The sequence below is a fragment of the Lactuca sativa genome, chromosome 6, assembly GCF_002870075.4.
Source record: "Lactuca sativa cultivar Salinas chromosome 6, Lsat_Salinas_v11, whole genome shotgun sequence".
NCBI classification, from domain to species: Eukaryota; Viridiplantae; Streptophyta; class Magnoliopsida; order Asterales; family Asteraceae; genus Lactuca; species Lactuca sativa.
In genome coordinates this window covers 163,068,716-163,077,829 of record NC_056628.2, presented here as the reverse complement: position 1 = coordinate 163,077,829, position 9,114 = coordinate 163,068,716, and positions in this window count along the sequence as shown.

Below are 9,114 nucleotides of genomic sequence, written 5' to 3'. Positions count from 1 at the left end.
CCATTTCACATCGAAAACCAAATTGAAATCCTCAACATTTAAACAACCAAAATATCAGAGTGTCAATCCCAGAATAAACTCGTAACTGCGGAAACAAAAGTGTGTGTGATATGCTGCTACCGGGCCTGCTCCTTCCCTTTGGCTGAAGAGGTACCTGAAACAACAACTGAAAAATGTAAGCACAAAGCTTAGTGAGTTCCCCCACTGTACCACATACCAAAATAATCACATAACATACATCTATTGTCAGGCATATCTGGGTGCCCGACCTACCCCTTCGGTCCTCTCGACCGGATATTGCCTAGCATACCTGGGTGCTGGCCTCCCCTTCGGTCCTCTCGACCGGATACTGCCTAGCATATTTGAGTGCTGGCCTCCCTTTCGGTCCTCTCGACCGGGTACCGGAGACTACTTCTCCCCTCTACTACTACTACATAATACGTACCACAATATAAGAATCTATCTGGCATGGCTGGGTATAACTACCCCTTCGGCCCTATCGACCGGATATCTTGGGGACTATCTCCCCTACTACCACTAACACATAGCATCACATCATACTAACACATAAGCATGGAACAGGTAGTAGTAACCCTAGATGACTATCACGGAGACGATCATCCACATACAATTCCTACTGGTGGGCTGGCATTGTGGCCGTAGACCCACCGCTACTGGAAGGTAACTCACCTCGAAGTAGCTGTTGATCTGGTCGAGAACTGACTGCCTACTGCTGCTCCGGAAATCCTCCTCGTCGAGTTAGGCGTTGACCCGACGAGTTCTTCTTCTAAACTGAGGTTCAAGTCCTTCATCCTACTCGCCGAGTTGTATGAACAACTCGCCGAGTTCATCTTCATTCGAAGAACACTATGCGGAGACTTGCCGAGTTGTATGAACAACTCGTCGAGTTCATCTTCATCCGATGAACACTTATGCTGCGACTCGCCGAGTTGTATGAACAACTCGCCGAGTCTGTTCTTGATCTAAGGAGATTGCCTTGAACTCGTCGAGCCAGGGCATGGACTCGCCGAGTTCCTCCATGGATGAGTTTGGCTTCCAACTCACCGAGTCACACCCCGTGACTCACCACACACACTCGACACAACGAAAAGGGGACAACTCGGAGACTCGCGAGCAGACTCGTCGAGTCAGATGAACGACTCGCCGAGTCGTCGCCATGCAATCACTATATATGCGATTTTTCTCGATTCCAGTCCATGCCATTCACAGATCTGGGTTCCTAGAGCATGAATGACACGTAAAGTTTCCAACTTTACGTGTAGATACTCACCAATGAGGGATTTAGGGCTCAAAATGCCTCAAAAGGGTAGATCTAAGGTGAACAAGCAACATGGGTCCATAAAGGCAACGGATCTGAGCTCCTGGGGCTCAATCATGCCTAGATCTAAAGGTCAATCAACTTATTACGAATTATATTGCACATACAAGCTTGGGGAAGGGCTCAAGAAAGACTTAATGGAGAAATAAGCATAAAAACAGAGGGAAAACAGGTTATACCTCAAAGAAATCACTGAGAGAACACTAAGATGCTTGGCTTCCTTCCCTTCCTCTTGATCTACTCCACTTCCTTCTCAAATCCTTCAAGAACACACAAAATGCTTCAAACTCTCAAGGAAATAAGCTTTGGAATGAGGGTTGGGAGCTCTGAGGTGAATGGGGGCTGGCTTGGGGCGGACATGAGGTTTAAATAGGGTGCAAACCCCTGAAACTTAGGGTTTCATCCAACAACGGTGACTCGCCGAGTCCAGGATATGGACTCGCCGAGTCGCCAACTTAAACATGTCCCGGGTCCCGTATCTACTCGGCGAGTCGGACCTATGACTCGCCGAGTCCAAGGCAAAAAAAAGAGAATACTCAAATAAGATTTACGTACCAGGAACCAGGTGCTACAATAGATTTTGTGGCATTATGATCGAGTAATCCTGTAAATTGAAATATCACACGCCTCCTGTTAAAGTTCCCTGATTCCTATTAACCCCAAAAAAAATTTAACCGCTAGGGTTCTCATGCGGTCATAGATGTTTCCTTGCGTTACTTTCCCACCTCTCCGCCCCTCCACCCCTGCTCCGCTATATTGCTCTGTAGCCCACACTAGCCAGACACCACACCCTTCTTCACCAAATAGGGGAAATCCCTTCTGATTCCATTGTCTTCTGCCTTCACAATGATGACGAGCTATTCTCGATTGTCATTCCCCTTGCTCGATTCCAGAAATTTCAGATTCCCTCCATCCAAAAAAAATTAGATTTTGTTTCTTCCCTCATCTTTAAACCTAATATCGATTAACTTCGAAAGTTGAAGCACTTAGGACTACCAGAAACTCCAATCCTCTTTGCATTCATCACGACAGCATAGATCTATACCTCCGTTATCGACCATCGCTCCATGGCCGACGCTACCGTCTCCGGTTGTCGCTTGTGACATTGTTAACCTACGTTGCCCCTGGTATTCTCGACCATCTCTGTGTGTGTTTTCACTGCATCAATGATCCAAGGTCCATTATTGACCATCGCTCCATGGCTCACGCTACCATCTCCGGTAGTCACTCGTTTTGTCGTTGTCCTGCCCCACCCTTGGTATTTTTGACCATTTTTTCCCCAATACGTACGCCTACTTTTTTCACCATTTCATTGTATTTTTGGCTTCATACTTTTTTGACGCCAATTCACCAAAAAATTCATACTAAATTGAGAGAAACAATGCTCACATTAATACTTCAGTGTTTAACTGGTTTCATAAGAATTATGTTTTCCTGTAATGCAGGATAACCTCTTTTATACAGTTCCACCTATCGCAATTGAGGCCAACATCAAAGCAATTGAATCTCATTAAATTCTGTTTGAGGTAAGAACACATTGCTACAAATGATAATCTGTTATACTTGATACCGTAGTATACTGTGATATTTAGGAAATTTGCTACATGGTGGGTCCCAGATACATAATAATATGCAAGCTAAGTTAGTAGGAGACTATGAAAAATCAATTACAGTATGACTCCTACATTGCTAAATTGCTCATGTTTTTTTTGGCAATCTACCCTTTCCATTGGTTGTGGATATTCCATTCTTTTTCTTGATCTTTGATTTCTCTTTATGAGTGTCTATTCATGTGACCATTGTTTGCTTTCTCATGAAAAAGCCTTGTAGTATGCATTTTTGACACATGAGATAAATGATATTTCTTTTTCCTAATTAAGCATCAATCATTGATATGATGTTAATTTAATGAAATCCTTTGAGAATAAGAATACATATAGTTTTGTGTTGATATTGTATTAGAGCTTCAAGGTCTATAATTGACTTTATTTTACTGAATTGGAAGATGTTAATTGACTGTGTTCTGAAACCATCCTTGTTTTGGTTTATGTCTTGAATTTTGTTGCCAATTTTTTTTCGAATGTTTATGCCCACCACTTCAATTAGTTTCGATTCTCATAAATATATGTTTCAAATCACTTATTATCCATGATCATGATTGTTATGCTATCTCTGTAAGGTTCTCTTCTGTGAATAGTGAGTACCCATAATTTTATTTTATATGTTAACCTTCATTCCACGGTGATAAAAGCCTAATGAGTGATATTATATTAAGTTTGTCTATGCGGTTATGACATTGTTGATGAAAGGAATCGTGTAAAAGTGACTAACAATTAGTTCTTAATTGTAGTTTCTTATTTTGTATGTTTTTGAAATTCATTATGGAATCTGGTATGATGGTCATGTCAGGAAACGACACGCCAAATCTTGGGTGAATGAGCTCTGGCAATAGAAGGTTTGCATTTGTGGATTGAGTTTTTAATGAAATGATGAAGGCAACAAATATTCATCCGATAAAGCAAGCTAAGGATCAATGTTATTAAGAAAACAATATAGAAGTTTTATTTTTAGGTTTAACATTTGTGTATATTTTTTAGTTTTTTTAGTTTTTTTTTGGATTTGTATTGTTGTAAGAATTTTGAATTATTATTAGTAAAAATTTGTTTTTTGTTTACATTGTATTGTATATTTTCATCCCCCTACTTAATAAAAACCTCCCTTAAACGCCACGTGTCAATCTTATACACAAGCAAGATGCCACATGTCAATACTGAAGAAACTCTTGCACTGTTTTTCCCGCTCATTCATTTCTTCAATCGTCAGTAACTCATCTTCTAAAATTAAGCAAATTAGTTTTAATATCTTGGAAATTCTCATAGACTTTCTATGTCCAACCCAAAAAATCAGGCATTTCTGTAGCATAATTTTAAATTACATATCTTCTTTCTTAGTTGAAATCCTATAAATCGGTAACTAAATCATCGTTTTTTATATGTTGATAATTAAACATCCAAATATACAAAGAAGAAAATTGTTTCCAGCTTGTATCGATTACAAATATTCCTCCACCCACAAGCTTTCCCGCATTGATTTGAAGGGTTTAATCCTAACCTCTAGGATTTGCTTCAACGATTGCATATATTTTGGGTTCTATTTCCTCTTGTGAGTTCTTTCAACTCATTTTATAGAAGAGTTTTTATAGTAATTTTATGAAGTAATAAGAAAAATTTTCATGCCATTTGAACTCTTCCCCTTATTCCTCATGGATTGCAGGTCATCTCTTCTTCCAAGAAGAGAAACCACCATCAATTTCTACTCATGGTTTGCAGGTTCTTTGCTAATCCACTTAAAAACAATTTCTTATCTTCTCTAATTATCCGGTTTCTTTTCTCCTGTACCCATTCGATTTTGGTTTGGATTCTAAATGGGTTTGCGTTAATGGTATAGTGAGCTAAAGTATGTTTCAATGTACATAATTTTACTTGGAATAAATATTGTCTTATTTTTTCAATCTTGATGCTTGAGCTTGGGTTTGAAGAATGATTTTTATTGTTTTATAGTTGGTCTTTATTAAGATGCACACCATGTGTTAGATGAAATGCCTTAATGAATCTGGTCCCCTTTTGAACCATTCAAACCACTTAATTTCTATTCCCGATAATGATATATGATCATTTGAAAGAACTAGAGTAAGATGCAGCCCATCTTTTGATGGAAAACGTTAATGAATCTGATCTCTACTAATTGACTTAAAATATTGAACTTTGAAACCACTTAATTAAGAAAGCATGCCTAATATTGTTATTTAGCAGCATGTGTATGATGAAATTTGAACTTGAGCAGATCTCCAATGAAATCAAGGCCACAGAAACAACAATGATGATATAAGGTATGTATAAAGGAAATGGACCAACAAGGATTAGCAATAGCAGCCACCAGTAATTTCACATCAGTTAAGGTTTTAAGGTTTTAAACACATCACAGCTGGGGAAAATGAGAACTTAATGTTGCTACCGAGGTACCATTATTCCTCTTTTCTATTGGTAGTACAAAATACCTAATTATATTTATTGTAATAAAGAAAAATAAAAATGTAATACAAATTCAGTTATAAGTAAAAACTTAAAAAAAAATCATTTTTTTTATCATTGAGTAGGGTGCGGAAAGGCGAATTCGTTGATTTTGGATATTAGTTTTCATATTCAAATAACATGACATGAATCTCAGGGCTCACGTTTAGTTAGAAAAAAAATATTCCTGGTAAAAGATATTATAAGAGATATTATAGTGACGTTGGTTTTAATATGAGAATGTTTATATTATTTCTCCAATTGTGGTTCACAAATTGCATTTAACTCTCAAAATTAGGTAAATTGATTTTAACTCCTGAAAATGGATTTCAATATATATTTTGTTACTAATATATTAGTTTGATTAAGCTAGCTTTCATCCACAATTGAATTTATTATTCAAGGAATAGGTTTTTAACAAGGTCAATATTTCTTTAATGTATTAAAATTATTTTACTGCACATTTAAGTAGTAATGATATTATTATTACAAGTGTTTTTAATGCATGTTAAATTATTTATGATACCAATGTTACTTCAGTTATTTATCTAAGAATCACCCTATTTATTGAAACACGATCTTATATATGTAGAAGAAACTGATAACCTGATGTTGATAAGAAACACCCTTTGTTTATTTGTTCGACGCTTTTTCCCAATTAATATTGTGTATAACAAAAAGAAACTTATATTTTATTTCTGATTCTTTTAAATTTCTTGAATTTTAGCCAATTTCTAGATGGTATTGATCCATGGGAAGAACTATTCTATGATAAGGAAAAAAATGAGAAGTACAAAGCTATTCCTTGCATATATCCATTTTTATATATATATATTTTTATTCTCTGAAATTGAATTTGTGGATGTTGTTTATATTTGTTTGCATGTTATTATCACAACCATAAATGATGTAGAAAATGGGACTTTCCCTAAAATTTCTACATTTCATGTTTATGGGGGTTTAGGTTGACAAGACATAGTTTGTAGAGGTCAAAACCGGTACTCAGTATCCAAATTGTGTACATACATTTAGATTCTAAAAGAAATGCTTTGAACTTTTTAATTTATAAAATTTCATTTATTTGGTTCTAAACGTCATATGTTTATAATTTTCTAGCCAATAAGTATCATAATGAATCTTGACCATCCAAAGTGTTTCTATTCAATAATAGCATCATACTTTCATTTATTTGTGCATTATAACATTCTACTTTCATTCATTTCTTTTATAGAACGTAACTTTCAAACATTATTTTTTTTTCAGTTGCATCGGTTATTTGTTTGGTTTATCAATTTTTCGGTTCTTTCATTTTTTTTCCTATAATAGCAACATACTGTCAAAAGTATGGTTGGTAGGGAATCATACCTGATAGGGAAGCAATTTGTTTGTTTTTTTTCTGTAATGAAAATGTACTTTCATCCATTTATATATAGATAACATATTAATAAACTTAAAATTCAAACTTTGTTTAAAGGCAAGTACTTAAAAAGTTTGTAATTTGAAAATTTTAGGTTTGGAAAGTTTAGTAGAATTGTGATCGGAAGTGTTTGCTAAATCTACAATGGCGCCATTATGTAAATCTTTTTAACATGGGGATTGTTTTCAAAATTTGTGTTACACAGGGGCTGTTTTGTCAATTGAATAACATATGGATCAGATTTCACTTAATTTATTAAGACAAGAGCTGTTTTGTAAATTTAGTAACCCATGGGCTATTCTGTCAATTTTTTAACATAGGGAGCATTTATGTATTTATTTTAGCAATGTAGTATAAAATACATTAATATTTTAGAGTAGAATAGTTAAAAGTTAACGAAAATTGTAACACAAGGGCTATTTTGTAACATATGAGTCTTTTATAACACATGGGTTGTTTTGTAAATACAGAGTGAATGTTCTGTCAATTGAGTAACAAAGAGAGTAATTATGTAATTTTTAGCAATGTATTATTTTAGTGTAGAATTGTTTAAAGTTAACTAAAAATTGTAACACGGTAACTATGTTGTAAAGTTAGTGATACAGGGACCATTTTGATAATATATTAACTTAGGGACCAAATTTCACTAAATTTTATTAACACATGGATAATTCTGTGAAATATTTAATTTAAATAATATTTTTTTTCCGATGGTTTGCAATTTGTTATCAGCTTGTTGGGTGATTATGCTTACAAAATACAAAACTATATTGATAACATTCCACACACTTTTTGTATCATCGGTGAAATCACTATTTTCAAGAAATAATAATAATAATTTTTATGATGATATTTGTGTATAAAAAAGTTTAATTTATAAATATTTTTTATAATATTATTATTTATATCAATTTTATTTATTATTAGTATATGACCATTACTTCCCCATTTGAATATATAATTGTTTTATTTTATGTACTTATTTATCTTAAATTACAATATATTTTAAATTTCATATAATGTCATTTTCATGAATTTTTGTATTTTTTATAGTGATATTCATAATTTTATTCCATTATACAAAATCATAATTTTCTATCTACAAATACAAATTCTTGACCGGATATTCAAACTATTATGATTTTATAGTTTCAACCTATCATCGTATCATTATTAAATTACAGACAAAACAACTATATTTATAATTTATTTATCTTTTTATTACCATTGGTCAATAATTAACTTATAATTTAATTAAAATTAATTTTATCTTTCTCGTCCGTGGTGCCCACGGGTTATAACCTAGTTTTATAATATAAGTGTGTGACTGAAAATAATAATAGTATTGATAAAAGAAAAAAAAAACAATGATTATAAGCAGTTAATAGTGATAATTTAATTATATTATGTGTGACTACAAGTAACAGTAGCCGTCATGAAAAATTTATTGTGACTATGAGTAATGTTATGTCATGGTTTAATTTATTATGTGTGACTAAATAATTGAAAATATCTCACTAACAATAAATTCACATGGTTGTTAGATGAACAATAGTTATTATAAAAAAATATGCGTGCGTCTATAAAGAGTTTATAGTCACAATTTTTGGACAAAATGCTTGATTACAACAACACTTTTACCATATTTTTCTTAAATTGACGTGACTAAAACCTCAATAAACAATCTTTCGAGTGACTAAATAATAGGTACGACCACACTAACGATAAACTCATGTGGCAGTTGTATGGGCAATGGTTACAATCAAATATTGTTTTTGTGACTAATTATCTGCATATCGCCACTTATGAAATTAATTATTTGTGGTCATTTAGTGAACATTGTCATGTTCACTGTAACTGCATGTCTGCAAAAGATACCCAATAGTGTTAATAAACTTTGAATTGTGTGACAGTTTATTAGCAAAACGCCACATTGAAACAAAATGTATGTCTTCGTTGGTGATAAACAGTCACTACAATTACTAAAAAATGTGTATACTGACGGTTTAACGCCACAATATTGGATAAAATGATTGATTTTAGCAACAAAATTCCCTACCCAATAGCCACACTTTTATAATACGACCACATTTTTTCATATCATACGAACACTACATTTTAAAATGACCATAAGACTCATACGATGTCGTCACCTTCTGTCACACTTTTATTGAAAAAATAAAATGTTACTATACGCATATGGTCACTCTTTTTTGGTGTGACTGTAAGTCATTTTTCTTGTAGTGTATTTAATTTAATTTTTTATTTCTTTTTTTAAGTTTTATTAA